General features: G+C 44.8%; 5 non-coding genes and 1 pseudogene across 5 annotated transcripts; all 6 read right to left on the bottom strand.

Annotated features, from left to right (window-relative positions):
• Positions 1-496: 496 nt before the first annotated feature.
• Positions 497-661, bottom strand: LOC130378782 (U1 spliceosomal RNA). The gene has a single exon (XR_008894921.1). It is a non-coding gene; the product is annotated as a U1 spliceosomal RNA (small nuclear RNA).
• Positions 662-1598: 937 nt separating this feature from the next.
• LOC130378792 (U2 spliceosomal RNA) lies at positions 1599-1789 on the bottom strand. Its single transcript, XR_008894927.1, has one exon. It is a non-coding gene; the product is annotated as a U2 spliceosomal RNA (small nuclear RNA).
• Positions 1790-5645: 3856 nt separating this feature from the next.
• On the bottom strand, positions 5646-5786 carry LOC130378786 (U1 spliceosomal RNA; annotated as a pseudogene).
• Positions 5787-8985: 3199 nt separating this feature from the next.
• On the bottom strand, positions 8986-9176 carry LOC130378790 (U2 spliceosomal RNA). Its single transcript, XR_008894925.1, has one exon. It is a non-coding gene; the product is annotated as a U2 spliceosomal RNA (small nuclear RNA).
• A 3961-nt stretch (positions 9177-13137) lies between these two features.
• On the bottom strand, positions 13138-13302 carry LOC130378781 (U1 spliceosomal RNA). Its single transcript, XR_008894920.1, has one exon. It is a non-coding gene; the product is annotated as a U1 spliceosomal RNA (small nuclear RNA).
• A 937-nt stretch (positions 13303-14239) lies between these two features.
• Positions 14240-14430, bottom strand: LOC130378793 (U2 spliceosomal RNA). The gene has a single exon (XR_008894928.1). It is a non-coding gene; the product is annotated as a U2 spliceosomal RNA (small nuclear RNA).
• Between the last annotated feature and the right edge of the window lie 1944 nt (positions 14431-16374).

Genomic DNA, 16374 nt, shown 5'->3' with positions numbered 1-16374 from the left:
GTCTTCACTCCCGCAACCAGAGGTGTGAATACACCCCCACTGTGATGGCTGCACTCCCTGTGTGGTCAAAACAATGAGTTCTGTGAATGGCTCTTATTATTTTTCTTAATTCAGCCCAAAAATGTAACAATTTAACACTTTTCCACTTGATTGTATGAATCTCATCAGCTACATCCACTCAAAGTATGAAAATAATAAACAAAACATCCAGCAGACTAGTGGATTTTGATAATCTAGGCCTTGCACATGACATTTCTGAAAATAAAACCACCCACCAGTGGCCACCAGATGGAGCCGTCCGTTTTGATCCTCGATCCTTTTGGATCGATCCCAGTGTTGAGGGATAGGGACTTTGGGGGGTCATGAGCCATTCCCAGGCGGTCACCCATCCAAGTACTAACCAGGCCGGACCCTGCTTAGCCTCCGAGATCAGACGAGATCGGGCGTGCTCAGGGTGGTATCATTCATAGATATTATTTCTTTAGAACAACATGATCAGGGGAGAGCGCGAACGCAGTCCCCCACTACCAGAAATTATGCAATCGAGATTCCCACATTTGGGGAATTCGCACGGGTCAGCAACAGCCTCAGTGCAATGGCTGAGCCTCGCTATGGGTGAACCACCTTCTTGATCATGGTATCTCCCTTGCCAGGTAAGTATGAGTTGTACACGTTCAGGTGGGCTGAACGATGCCCACGCGTGTTCCCCAGGAGAACGGTTGCAAAGCATTCGGAGATGTCTAGACTTTAATAAACACTGTAGACCACCGGTCACACGATGACAGGCGAATCTGAAATCAGCGTGATGGAAGCATAACGAAAGGAAACCTGGAGGTCCAAGTTATCGACACGCCACAGAAAGAATCCTTTTTTCTTTCTTAAACAACAGAATAGTGGTGGCGAGATGATGCCTCATGAAACGTCAAAGCCTCGCAGCCAGGTGAACCATCAAAGTGGTTCGACCTCGAAGCTTCAAATGAGTACGCTAGGGACAAGGAATGAAATTATGATGAAAGAAAGAGTTTCCTGTGATGATGTGATGTTTGCTTCGTACAACATCAAAACGTTTAAGAATTAAAGTCATTTCAGTGATACGTGTGAGTGTGCCGTTCATAAATATCTCCCGAGCTCATGGTAGAGAACAAATCATTTGACAAAGGTTTTAAGTCATCCCGGGCAAAATAGATTGTCTTATAACTACAGTAGCCTACTAATAATTGTAATAATAGAACTGCATGATGTCTGAGAACGAGTGTGATTAATTACATAGCCATAAAAGTGATCTTGGAACTGGGTAGGGTCTTCTTTTTGTAGAAATGTGCCAATTGTGAACCCATATCGCGGAACAGGCCGAGATGAAGCCTCGAACGTCACGCGCCACGTCATTTCGCCTATGTGATACGGAGCTTCGCTGGGGGAGGAGCCGAGGTACTCGACACACGCCCCGATGCCTCGACGCAAACCATAACATCACTACAACAGAATATCGTTGGAGTAATTGTAAACAGTGCGTTTGTGAATTGTAAATGACACTTTATTGTCTACAGGCGGACGGGTGTACTCTCAGGAGGAGTTTAGTTTTGTTTTTCACAGTGAGAGAGTGGTGCACCGGTCCTGGAGTTACTGCAATACCAGGTCGATGCGTGGAGTGGACGGAGCAAGCCCCTTTTCCATCTCCCAGTTCGAAAAATCAATTTAATATATGGTCCCCGGGTAGGGGACGTATCAGATATTAAACTGATAAGAACAGATACTACACTTGATCTTAGCCAAAAGGCCGAGATGCGATGCACACACATGCTCAGACCAAGAGGCTAGCTTCCCAGACACGTCGCTCCACTTGGCGGTTTAACAGACAACGACGAAACAAAAAAAAGACCAAGCAATCTGTGTGCGTGTTTGTGTGTCTGTGAAAGCTGGAGAAATAAACCGAGGTCGCTACATCTCTTTGCTGCTGCCTGCTGGCAGTCTCACTATTCCGTCTGCATGTTTCACAAATAGAGTTTGGAGCAGTGGAGGCTTATATGAGACTACAGGTGAAGCAGTGAGTGAACGAAATGTTGAATGTATTTTCTTTCTTTATTTATTATTTATTATGTTACCTTTTTAAATTAGACCAGTATGTGAGTGCACTGAATTTCGTTGTACTTCTGTCCAATGACAAATAAATATATATCTATAACACCCGGAACTCTATTGCAGCCAATGAGCTCGAGTTGAAAAAGAAAATAGCTTACAGCACGTGGTATTCCCCGGTGAAGCAGTCAACGGAGGATTCACTCAGGTAAATTTTATCCCCTGCATCGTTTGCTAGTTAATAATTAGACATTTTTTTTTACGGTTTGTATTAAGCTGTTTCGATTTTGTAGAAAGAGAAAAGATTTCGACCGTGTCATAACGTGGTCGTTGTGTATAAAGGGAAGACGTAGAGGTTACGTTTTTAGCTGCTGGGTAGACTTTAGTCAACCTATCGCCGTTTTGTCGGTGAGCAACCATATTACCCGTGGGAAGTCTCGTTTTAATCGTGGCAATCTAAGCTTTCCAACGGTGTATGGCATTACTATATTCACCCAAGGGTTGTTGAAATAATAAGCTGATTAATGTGTGTTTTGTGACGATAGCTAGGCGCGGCTAACGACACTGTTTACAATAGTAAGGGCTACGTCGCATACCTGCAAACTTGTTGCTTTTCGGCGACAATCAACGTTTTCTTGGTCAATTTGATGTGGATATGTGTTAATATGGGTAAATGTGACTGTTGAGACAACAGCTGATGCGAGAGTAATTGTAACATGAAGCAATTTGGCGACCGTGTTAATCTCTTGACAATCTGGCGAGCTTGTTGTCCTAGGCTAATACACCAACAGCAGATTTCTGTATAATAAAGGGCTACATATTGTCAATCTAAATGATCTGCTTTTAGTTTTACTCATTTATTCATGTTTTACAGTACCAGATGGAACATGCCTACACATCAGTGCACCGTGTGCGACAAGACATTCGGTGAAAAGTCCAACCTGGCGAGTCATCTGAAGATCCATGCAGACGCCAGGGAGACCTTTACCTGTGATGTCTGCGGGAAGAGCTTGGCCACTAAACCATCGCTGGTCAGCCATCAACAGCTACACCAGTACCCCAACATCATTTTGTACCGGCTAGGAGAGGCCAGGCTGTACTGTACAGAGGCAGCAAGGTCTGTGGCAGAGGCCCGCAGCAGCACTGTTGTTGACCCTAAATGGCTGGATCTCAAGACAGCAGAGACCTTTGGAAAGGTCAGCTGGTCATCACGTTCGGGAAGCACGCCGGTCAGACCTTCAGGTGGCTTGTGGAGAATGATGTCGGCTGGCTGGTGTGGCTGCTGTTCCAGTACTGCCAGCAGGGAGAGCAGAACGAGCTGCTGAAGTGGCAGAAGGAGCGACTGCTCCGCCAGACCGGCCTCAGGTCCAGTACCGGCACATCCATCACCAGGCTGGAAAGAGACGTGGTGAGAAGCGGAGCTAAGTTGTCATAAGCACTTTGTTTCACCTGTTGGCTGTGGAAAGCAAATAGCACACACGTCATATCAATACTGATCACATGTGTATTTTATATTTCCAGATTATTTGTTGATGAGCCTGTGACTCCAGCGAACCGGCCCGTTCAGCCCACTGGGTTTGTCGTCCTCCACCCGGCTGAAGCCTGCTGCGCTCACCCCCATTCTGCCGAGGCCTCCTGCGCCCACCCACCTCCAGCCGAGGCCACCTGCTGCGTTGACCTACGGCCCACCCCCTGTGTCGGCAGCACCCATACTGCTGGTCCTCCCCGCACAGCCACAGGCCCCCTCCGTCCTGTTTCGTGGGCCATCCTGCAGCCAGAGCCTTGTCCCTCCTGCACCAACAGTGAAGACATTCATGCCTAACAAGTCCTCAAGGCCATGTGGGGCTTGCCACATGCCAAACTGTGGTGGACAGTGGAAGAGGTACAACCCTTTCAAGGACAAAGTGGCTGGAAGCATGCAGAAAATGTTTTCCTACTGTCCATCCACTAGGAAGTCCACTACCCCTGGCTTTTACAATGTGGTGTATGACAACTTTGAACACTTTAAGAGTGTCGTGGATGCAGAGTTGGACAGGAGGACTGTGTAAATACCTGGAAATGCGTGTGTGTGTGTGTGTGTGTGTGTGTGTGTGTGTGTGTGTGTGTGTGTGTGTGTGTGTGTGTGAATAACTTACCTCTGTGATGCCACTGTTCCTGTGCCATCTGTAAGAGAGAGAAAGAGGCTTGTTTGTGTGTGTTTGTCTTTGTCTTTGTGTGTGTTTTTTAAAGTGCTTCATTAAGCACTATCTATTTATTTATATCGTTCAAAAAAAAGGCACTTTGCAGATTTACTTGAAGTTCTTTTGTTCGCTTTTTATTTATTATTATTTATATTGCTGTTAAAATTAACTTTGTAGTATCCATTCTGCTCTATGTTCAATATCGAGGCCAATCTTTTAAACCATAATCAGTTCCAATCTAACACAATCAGTTTACATACCCTTTAGTGGTTGTTCATGTTCAGATAATCTGTGTTTTTGTCATGCATGTTGTTTGTCTTTGTCAGCTTCATGTCTTTGTGATGTTTGTATGTATTTGTCTGCTTCAGTTTTAACAAAAGTTTGCTCAAGAAAACACAAAAGGGAGGAACAGCTTGAGCCTTTATTTGTTGATTGGTCACCTGAGTCTATGGATAATCATGTTCATTATTGCACTTTAGCCTGTACAAGCCAATTGTTGATTTGTATCTTAAGTACAAGTGTGTGTGTGTGTTCTTTAATTGTTGAGTGTTTTTTATTATTATTAATGTTATTTATATGTGCCTGTCCTTGTGATGTGTGTATGTCTGTCAGCTCCATGTTTAACTAAATGTTTGCAAATGGTAGTACATGTTTGTCTCTCGTCTCATGCTCTCGTGTTCTCGCCTGTAGATCTGTACCTAGTCGTGGTGGGCGAGCTTTTAACTAAAATGATCTTGTTTATTTGTGTTTATATGGATTGCCTTTTCAATGAAACACATTCTGGTTGAAAAATAAAAGTTGTAAAAGTATTTTGGAGTCTCAGTGTGCTTGGGTTTCAGAAGGGGTGGGGTATTGGAAAGAAAAAACACACCAAAGAAATTAGAAGTCCTTGTGTCTTCACTCCCGCAACCAGAGGTGTGAATACACCCCCACTGTGATGGCTGCACTCCCTGTGTGGTCAAAACAATGAGTTCTGTGAATGGCTCTTATTATTTTTCTTAATTCAGCCCAAAAATGTAACAATTTAACACTTTTCCACTTGATTGTATGAATCTCATCAGCTACATCCACTCAAAGTATGAAAATAATAAACAAAACATCCAGCAGACTAGTGGATTTTGATAATCTAGGCCTTGCACATGACATTTCTGAAAATAAAACCACCCACCAGTGGCCACCAGATGGAGCCGTCCGTTTTGATCCTCGATCCTTTTGGATCGATCCCAGTGTTGAGGGATAGGGACTTTGGGGGGTCATGAGCCATTCCCAGGCGGTCACCCATCCAAGTACTAACCAGGCCGGACCCTGCTTAGCCTCCGAGATCAGACGAGATCGGGCGTGCTCAGGGTGGTATCATTCATAGCTATTATTTCTTTAGAACAACATGATCAGGGGAGAGCGCGAACGCAGTCCCCCACTACCAGAAATTATGCAATCGAGATTCCCACATTTGGGGAATTCGCACGGGTCAGCAACAGCCTCAGTGCAATGGCTGAGCCTCGCTATGGGTGAACCTTTTTATTTATTTATTTATTTATTTATTTTTTTAGGCGTTTATTTAAGTCAGGCACAGAGTTACATTTTACAACATGGTTTCAAGGTCAAAACACATTCAAAGGTTAACAAGCAAAATAGTTACATTTTACAGCAAGGTCAACGCATTCAAATGTTAACACAAAATTCTACATAACTCAGTGTTCTCTATTTTCCAGAGTTCCTTACATACCACAATTCCATATCGTTCCTTGTCCCTCCACACATAATCCTTTACCAAGGTTGTGCTCAAATTAACGATTGATTCCGCTGAAAACAAAAGGCTCTTGTACACCATTAGGTTACGACACCTCCACATCGACTCTTTTGTGCAATTAATCAAGGCCCACCATCTTTCCCAGCCCTTACCGTCACCACTCTTTATAACCCCATACAGGACATCTGATTCCGTTGGGACTCTAAACAGGTCACCCAGCCATGGCCCCAATAAGCGCCAAACCCTCCGAGCCACCCCACATGACCACAACAAATGTGAAACATCCTCATCTCCACCACACCCCACCCTGGGACATCTTGCACTCTTAGATGACCCCCGTCTCTTCAGAAAGTCTCATGTAGGGAGACACCTCTGAACTGCCTGCCAAGCGAGCTCTCTATATGCATTGAACAAAAAAGGCGCATTGACATTTCTCCACACCCTAAGGCAGCTGGTTTCAGCCAGGACGCCAACAGTAACCAGTCTTGACCGTTCGGGGCTCAAACAACTCTCCACAAAGGCTCGGTCTACCCGACCAACATCCCGCCACTTTCCAGACTTTACAAAGGTCACCACCCTTTCATACAGCGGAGGTCTCTTCTCTGCATGAGGTCTTTTTAGGCACGGTCTTAACCCCACTTTCCTTAGGACTTGATGGCCTACCCAGAACATGGCGAAATTTGGCCATAGGCTCCTCCTATTTTCGTTTAGTACTGCCTGCAATATGGGCGTCAGGAATAGAGCCTCCATTTTCTTTGCTAGATCAGGGACATTTTGACCCCCTTTCTGCAATGGTCTATACATTATCTCTCGTCTAATTCTCTCTTGCTGCGCTCCCCACACAAACTGAAAAATGCATCTTCTCAGGGCTGTCATTACATGCTTGGGGGCTGGAATTGTTGCGGCAAGGTAAGTGAGAGAAGCAACGATTTCTGAGTTGATCACCAGTACTTTCCCCGTAAAGGTGAGATTTCTTTGTTCCCATTGGAGCAGTTTACCTTTAATCATTGGTAGTTTTTTCTCCCAATTAATATTTTCCATATTTTGCCCAATCTCTAGTCCAAGAATCTTAATTCTCTCATCCCTTTGGACCAGGCCGTGGTTAAAATTAGGTTCAGGCCAATTAAGATACAAGATTTCACTTTTTGACCTATTGAGTTTGGCACTAGAGGCGGCGGAGAATTGGTCACACCAATATAGCACTTTGAGTATTGACTTATTGTCTGTGCATAATATTGTTAGATCATCCATATACACGGCTAGCTTGGCTTCCTGTCCCCCGCTTCCAGGGACTTGGAGACCATGAATAGAAGGGTCTTCCTTTATAGCCCGAGCCAAGGGCTCCATGGCAAATATAAACAACATAACAGACAATGGGCATCCCTGTCTTACTCCTGAGCAAACTTCAAAGGTGTCAGTGGAGTGACCATTGATAACAACCTTGCTTAAGCAGTCAGTATACAGCAAGTCAATCCAAGCTCTAAGCTGAGGCCCAAAACCAAGTTTAACCAGGACTTTCCTGAGGAAGGTATGGCTAACCTTGTCAAATGCTTTTTCCAAATCTAAGGCGGATATACATAATGGCAGTCTGCGGTCATATGCGTAGAGGTAGGAATCTCTGACTAAGGCAAGACTTTCACTCATGCATCTTCCAGGTATTGCACATGTCTGCTCTTCCCCCACAATCTGCCCAGACACTTGTTGCAGGCGGAAAAAAAGGGCTTTTGCAAGGATCTTTCTGTCTACACCAAGCAAGGTAAGTGGGCGCCAGTTCTTAATGTCTTTTTTGTCTCCTTTTTTGTAAAGCAAGGAGATGATACCTGTTCTTAAGGATAATGGTAGATTATTACTATGCAAACTTTCATTAAACATCTCTAAAAGTGGGTCTTTTAATATATCCCAAAAGGTAACATAAAATTCTTTGGGTAACCCATCAGCTCCTGGGGCCTTATTATCTTGCATGCTCTGTATGGCTTTGGTCAATTCATTTACATGGGTGAACCACCTTCTTGATCATGGTATCTCCCTTGCCAGGTAAGTATGAGTTGTACACGTTCAGGTGGGCTGAACGATGCCCACGCGTGTTCCCCAGGAGAACGGTTGCAAAGCATTCGGAGATGTCTAGACTTTAATAAACACTGTAGACCACCGGTCACACGATGACAGGCGAATCTGAAATCAGCGTGATGGAAGCATAACGAAAGGAAACCTGGAGGTCCGAGTTATCGACACGCCACAGAAAGAATCCTTTTTTCTTTCTTAAACAACAGAATAGTGGTGGCGAGATGATGCCTCATGAAACGTCAAAGCCTCGCAGCCAGGTGAACCATCAAAGTGGTTCGACCTCGAAGCTTCAAATGAGTACGCTAGGGACAAGGAATGAAATTATGATGAAAGAAAGAGTTTCCTGTGATGATGTGATGTTTGCTTCGTACAACATCAAAACGTTTAAGAATTAAAGTCATTTCAGTGATACGTGTGAGTGTGCCGTTCAAAAAAATATCTCCCGAGCTCATGGTAGAGAACAAATCATTTGACAAAGGTTTTAAGTCACCCCGGGCAAAATAGATTGTCTTATAACTACAGTAGCCTACTAATAATTGTAATAATAGAACTGCATGATGTCTGAGAACGAGTGTGATTAATTACATAGCCATAAAAGTGATCTTGGAACTGGGTAGGGTCTTCTTTTTGTAGAAATGTGCCAATTGTGAACCCATATCGCGGAACAGCCCGAGATGAAGCCTCGAACGTCACGCGCCACGTCATTTCGCCTATGTGATACGGAGCTTCGCTGGGGGAGGAGCCGAGGTACTCGACACACGCCCCGATGCCTCGACGCAAACCATAACATCACTACAACAGAATATCGTTGGAGTAATTGTAAACAGTGCGTTTGTGAATTGTAAATGACACTTTATTGTCTACAGGCGGACGGGTGTACTCTCAGGAGGAGTTTAGTTTTGTTTTTCACAGTGAGAGGGGTGCACCGGTCCTGGAGTTACTGCAATACCAGGTCGATGCGTGGAGTGGACGGAGCAAGCCCCTTTTCCATCTCCCAGTTCGAAAAATCAATTTAACATATGGTCCCCGGGTAGGGGACGTATCAGATATTAAACTGATAAGAACAGATACTACACTTGATCTTAGCCAAAAGGCCGAGAAGCTATGCACACACAAGCTCAGACCAAGAGGCTAGATTCCCAGACACGTCGCTCCACTTGGCGGTTTAACAGACAACGACGAAACAAAAAAAAGACCAAGCAATCTGTGTGCGTGTTTGTGTGTCTGTGAAAGCTGGAGAAATAAACCGAGGTCGCTACATCTCTTTGCTGCTGCCTGCTGGCAGTCTCACTATTCCGTCTGCATGTTTCACAAATAGAGTTTGGAGCAGTGGAGGCTTATATGAGACTACAGGTGAAGCAGTGAGTGAACGAAATGTTGAATGTATTTTCTTTCTTTCTTTATTATTTATTATGTTACCTTTTTAAATTAGACCAGTACGTGAGTGCACTGAATTTCGTTGTACTTCTGTCCAATGACAAATAAATATATATCTATAACACCCGGAACTCTATTGCAGCCAATGAGCTCGAGTTGAAAAAGAAAATAGCTTACAGCGCGTGGTATTCCCCGGTGAAGCAGTCAACGGAGGATTCACTCAGGTAAATTGTATCCCCTGCATTGTTTGCTAGTTAATAATTAGACATTTTTTTTTGCGGTTTGTATTAAGCTGTTTCGATTTTGTAGAAAGAGAAAAGATTTCGACCGTGTCATAACGTGGTCGTTGTGTATAAAGGGAAGACGTAGAGGTTACGTTTTTAGCTGCTGGGTAGACTTTAGTCAACCTATCGCCGTTTTGTCGGTGAGCAACCATATTACCCGTGGGAAGTCTCGTTTTAATCGTGGCAATCTAAGCTTTCCAACGGTGTATGGCATTACTATATTCACCCAAGGGTTGTTGAAATAATAAGCTGATTAATGTGTGTTTTGTGACGATAGCTAGGCGCGGCTAACGACACTGTTTACAATAGTAAGGGCTACGTCGCATACCTGCAAACTTGTTGCTTTTCGGCGACAATCAACGTTTTCTTGGTCAATTTGATGTGGATATGTGTTAATATGGGTAAATGTGACTGTTGAGACAACAGCTGATGCGAGAGTAATTGTAACATGAAGCAATTTGGCGACCGTGTTAATCTCTTGACAATCTGGCGAGCTTGTTGTCCTAGGCTAATACACCAACAGCAGATTTCTGTATAATAAAGGGCTACATATTGTCAATCTAAATGATCTGCTTTTAGTTTTACTCATTTATTCATGTTATACAGTACCAGATGGAACATGCCTACACATCAGTGCACCGTGTGCGACAAGACATTCGGTGAAAAGTCCAACCTGGCGAGTCATCTGAAGATCCATGCAGACGCCAGGGAGACCTTTACCTGTGATGTCTGCGGGAAGAGCTTGGCCACTAAACCATCGCTGGTCAGCCATCAACAGCTAAACCAGTACCCCAACATCATTTTGTACCGGCTAGGAGAGGCCAGGCTGTACTGTACAGAGGCAGCAAGGTCTGTGGCAGAGGCCCGCAGCAGCACTGTTGTTGACCCTAAATGGCTGGATCTCAAGACAGCAGAGACCTTTGGAAAGGTCAGCTGGTCATCACGTTCGGGAAGCACGCCGGTCAGACCTTCAGGTGGCTTGTGGAGAATGATGTCGGCTGGCTGGTGTGGCTGCTGTTCCAGTACTGCCAGCAGGGAGAGCAGAACGAGCTGCTGAAGTGGCAGAAGAAGCGACTGCTCCGCCAGACCGGCCTCAGGTCCAGTACCGGCACATCCATCACCAGGCTGGAAAGAGACGTGGTGAGAAGCGGAGCTAAGTTGTCATAAGCACTTTGTTTCACCTGTTGGCTGTGGAAAGCAAATAGCACACACGTCATATCAATACTGATCACATGTGTATTTTATATTTCCAGATTATTTGTTGATGAGCCTGTGACTCCAGCGAACCGGCCCGTTCAGCCCACTGGGTTTGTCGTCCTCCACCCGGCTGAAGCCTGCTGCGCTCACCCCCATTCTGCCGAGGCCTCCTGCGCCCACCCACCTCCAGCCGAGGCCACCTGCTGCGTTGACCTACGGCCCACCCCCTGTGTCGGCAGCACCCATACTGCTGGTCCTCCCCGCACAGCCACAGGCCCCCTCCGTCCTGTTTCGTGGGCCATCCTGCAGCCAGAGCCTTGTCCCTCCTGCACCAACAGTGAAGACATTCATGCCTAACAAGTCCTCAAGGCCATGTGGGGCTTGCCACATGCCAAACTGTGGTGGACAGTGGAAGAGGTACAACCCTTTCAAGGACAAAGTGGCTGGAAGCATGCAGAAAATGTTTTCCTACTGTCCATCCACTAGGAAGTCCACTACCCCTGGCTTTTACAATGTGGTGTATGACAACTTTGAACACTTTAAGAGTGTCGTGGATGCAGAGTTGGACAGGAGGACTGTGTAAATACCTGGAAATGCGTGTGTGTATGTGTGTGTGTGTGTGTGTGTGTGTGTGTGTGTGTGTGTGTGTGTGTGTGTGTGTGTGTGTGAATAACTTACCTCTGTGATGCCACTGTTCCTGTGCCATCTGTAAGAGAGAGAAAGAGGCTTGTTTGTGTGTGTTTGTCTTTGTCTTTGTGTGTGTTTTTTAAAGTGCTTCATTAAGCACTATCTATTTATTTATATCGTTCAAAAAAAAGGCACTTTGCAGATTTACTTGAAGTTCTTTTGTTCGCTTTTTATTTATTATTATTTATATTGCTGTTAAAATTAACTTTGTAGTATCCATTCTGCTCTATGTTCAATATCGAGGCCAATCTTTTAAACCATAATCAGTTCCAATCTAACACAATCAGTTTACATACCCTTTAGTGGTTGTTCATGTTCAGATAATCTGTGTTTTTGTCATGCATGTTGTTTGTCTTTGTCAGCTTCATGTCTTTGTGATGTTTGTATGTATTTGTCTGCTTCAGTTTTAACAAAAGTTTGCTCAAGAAAACACAAAAGGGAGGAACAGCTTGAGCCTTTATTTGTTGATTGGTCACCCGAGTCTATGGATAATCATGTTCATTATTGCACTTTAGCCTGTACAAGCCAATTGTTGATTTGTATCTTAAGTACAAGTGTGTGTGTGTGTGTGTGTGTGTGTGTGTGTGTGTGTGTGTGTGTGTGTGTGTGTGTGTGTGTGTGTGTGTGTGTGTGTGTGTGTGTGTGTGTGTGTGTGTGTGTGTGTTCTTTAATTGTTGAGTGTTTTTTATTATTATTAATGTTATTTATATGTGCCTGTCCTTGTGATAAGTGTATGTCTGTCAGCTCCATGTTTAACTAAATGTTTGCAAATGGTAGTACATGTTTGTCTCTCGTCTCATGCTCTCGTGTTCTCGCCTGTAGATCTGTACCTAGTCGTGGTGGGCAAGCTTTTAACTAAAATGATCTTGTTTATTTGTGTTTATATGGATTGCCTTTTCAATGAAACACATTCTGGTTGAAAAATAAAAGTTGTAAAAGTATTTTGGAGTCTCAGTGTGCTTGGGTTTCAGAAGGGGTGGGGTATTGGAAAGAAAAAACACACCAAAGAAATTAGAAGTCCTTGTGTCTTCACTCCCGCAACCAGAGGTGTGAATACACCCCCACTGTGATGGTTGCACTCCCTGTGTGGTCAAAACAATGAGTTCTGTGAATGGCTCTTATTATTTTTCTTAATTCAGCCCAAAAATGTAACAATTTAACACTTTTCCACTTGATTGTATGAATCTCATCAGCTACATCCACTCAAAGTATGAAAATAATAAACAAAACATCCAGCAGACTAGTGGATTTTGATAATCTAGGCCTTGCACATGACATTTCTGAAAATAAAACCACCCACCATTGGCCACCAGATGGAGCCGTCCGTTTTGATCCTCGATCCTTTTGGATCGATCCCAGAATTGAGGGATAGGGACTTTGGGGGGTTAATGAGCCATTCCCAGGCGGTCACCCATCCAAGTACTAACCAGGCCGGACCCTGCTTAGCCTCCGAGATGAGACGAGATCGGGCGTGCTCAGGGTGGTATCATTCATAGCTATTATTTCTTTAGAACAACATGATCAGGGGAGAGCGCGAACGCAGTCCCCCACTACCAGAAATTATGCAATCGAGATTCCCACATTTGGGGAATTCGCACGGGTCAGCAACAGCCTCAGTGCAATGGCTGAGCCTCGCTATGGGTGAACCACCTTCTTGATCATGGTATCTCCCTTGCCAGGTAAGTATGAGTTGTACACGTTCAGGTGGGCTGAACGATGCCCACGCGTGTTCCCCAGGAGAACGGTTGCAAAGCATTCGGAGATGTCTAGACTTTAATAAACACTGTAGACCACCGGTCACACGATGACAGGCGAATCTGAAATCAGCGTGATGGAAGCATAACGAAAGGAAACCTGGAGGTCCGAGTTATCGACACGCCACAGAAAGAATCCTTTTTTCTTTCTTAAACAACAGAATAGTGGTGGCGAGATGATGCCTCATGAAACGTCAAAGCCTCGCAGCCAGGTGAACCATTAAAGTGGTTCGACCTCGAAGCTTCAAATGAGTACGCTAGGGACAAGGAATGAAATTATGATGAAAGAAAGAGTTTCCTGTGATGATGTGATGTTTGCTTCGTACAACATCAAAACGTTTAAGAATTAAAGTCATTTCAGTGATACGTGTGAGTGTGCCGTTCATAAATATCTCCCGAGCTCATGGTAGAGAACAAATCATTTGACAAAGGTTTTAAGTCATCCCGGGCAAAATAGATTGTCTTATAACTACAGTAGCCTACTAATAATTGTAATAATAGAACTGCATGATGTCTGAGAACGAGTGTGATTAATTACATAGCCATAAAAGTGATCTTGGAACTGGGTAGGGTCTTCTTTTTGTAGAAATGTGCCAATTGTGAACCCATATCGCGGAACAGCCCGAGATGAAGCCTCGAACGTCACGCGCCACGTCATTTCGCCTATGTGATACGGAGCTTCGCTGGGGGAGGAGCCGAGGTACTCGACACACGCCCCGATGCCTCGACGCAAACCATAACATCACTACAACAGAATATCGTTGGAGTAATTGTAAACAGTGCGTTTGTGAATTGTAAATGACACTTTATTGTCTACAGGCGGACGGGTGTACTCTCAGGAGGAGTTTAGTTTTGTTTTTCACAGTGAGAGAGGGGTGCACAGGTCCTGGAGTTACTGCAATACCAGGTCGATGCGTGGAGTGGACGGAGCAAGCCCCTTTTCCATCTCCCAGTTCGAAAAATCAATTTAATATATGGTCCCCGGGTAGGGGACGTATCAGATATTAAACTGATAAGAACAGATACTACACTTGATCTTAGCCAAAAGGCCGAGAAGCGATGCACACACATGCTCAGACCAAGAGGCTAGCTTCCCAGACACGTCGCTCCACTTGGCGGTTTAACAGACAACGACGAAACAAAAAAAGACCAAGCAATCTGTGTGCGTGTTTGTGTGTCTGTGAAAGCTGGAGAAATAAACCGAGGTCGCTACATCTCTTTGCTGCTGCCTGCTGGCAGTCTCACTATTCCGTCTGCATGTTTCACAAATAGAGTTTGGAGCAGTGGAGGCTTATATGAGACTACAGGTGAAGCAGTGAGTGAACGAAATGTTGAATGTATTTTCTTTCTTTCTTTATTATTTATTATGTTACCTTTTTAAATTAGACCAGTACGTGAGTGCACTGAATTTCGTTGTACTTCTGTCCAATGACAAATAAATATATATCTATAACACCCGGAACTCTATTGCAGCCAATGAGCTCGAGTTGAAAAAGAAAATAGCTTACAGCACGTGGTATTCCCCGGTGAAGCAGTCAACGGAGGATTCACTCAGGTAAATTGTATCCCCTGCATCGTTTGCTAGTTAATAATTAGACATTTTTTTTTACGGTTTGTATTAAGCTGTTTCGATTTTGTAGAAAGAGAAAAGATTTCGACCGTGTCATAACGTGGTCGTTGTGTATAAAGGGAAGACGTAGAGGTTACGTTTTTAGCTGCTGGGTAGACTTTAGTCAACCTATCGCCGTTTTGTCGGTGAGCAACCATATTACCCGTGGGAAGTCTCGTTTTAATCGTGGCAATCTAAGCTTTCCAACGGTGTATGGCATTACTATATTCACCCAAGGGTTGTTGAAATAATAAGCTGATTAATGTGTGTTTTGTGACGATAGCTAGGCGCGGCTAACGACACTGTTTACAATAGTAAGGGCTACGTCGCATACCTGCAAACTTGTTGCTTTTCGGCGACAATCAACGTTTTCTTGGTCAATTTGATGTGGATATGTGTTAATATGGGTAAATGTGACTGTTGAGACAACAGCTGATGCGAGAGTAATTGTAACATGAAGCAATTTGGCGACCGTGTTAATCTCTTGACAATCTGGCGAGCTTGTTGTCCTAGGCTAATACACCAACAGCAGATTTCTGTATAATAAAGGGCTACATATTGTCAATCTAAATGATCTGCTTTTAGTTTTACTCATTTATTCATGTTTTACAGTACCAGATGGAACATGCCTACACATCAGTGCACCGTGTGCGACAAGACATTCGGTGAAAAGTCCAACCTGGCGAGTCATCTGAAGATCCATGCAGACGCCAGGGAGACCTTTACCTGTGATGTCTGCGGGAAGAGCTTGGCCACTAAACCATCGCTGGTCAGCCATCAACAGCTACACCAGTACCCCAACATCATTTTGTACCGGCTAGGAGAGGCCAGGCTGTACTGTACAGAGGCAGCAAGGTCTGTGGCAGAGGCCCGCAGCAGCACTGTTGTTGACCCTAAATGGCTGGATCTCAAGACAGCAGAGACCTTTGGAAAGGTCAGCTGGTCATCACGTTCGGGAAGCACGCCGGTCAGACCTTCAGGTGGCTTGTGGAGAATGATGTCGGCTGGCTGGTGTGGCTGCTGTTCCAGTACTGCCAGCAGGGAGAGCAGAACGAGCTGCTGAAGTGGCAGAAGGAGCGACTGCTCCGCCAGACCGGCCTCAGGTCCAGTACCGGCACATCCATCACCAGGCTGGAAAGAGACGTGGTGAGAAGCGGAGCTAAGTTGTCATAAGCACTTTGTTTCACCTGTTGGCTGTGGAAAGCAAATAGCACACACGTCATATCAATACTGATCACATGTGTATTTTATATTTCCAGATTATTTGTTGATGAGCCTGTGACTCCAGCGAACCGGCCCGTTCAGCCCACTGGGTTTGTCGTCCTCCACCCGGCTGAAGCCTGCTGCGCTCACCCCCATTCTGCCGAGGCCTCCTGCGCCCACCCACCTCCAGCCG

The sequence above is a fragment of the Gadus chalcogrammus genome, unplaced genomic scaffold, assembly GCF_026213295.1.
Source record: "Gadus chalcogrammus isolate NIFS_2021 unplaced genomic scaffold, NIFS_Gcha_1.0 GACHA101, whole genome shotgun sequence".
NCBI classification, from domain to species: Eukaryota; Metazoa; Chordata; class Actinopteri; order Gadiformes; family Gadidae; genus Gadus; species Gadus chalcogrammus.
This window is presented reverse-complemented; position numbering and strand designations above follow the sequence as displayed.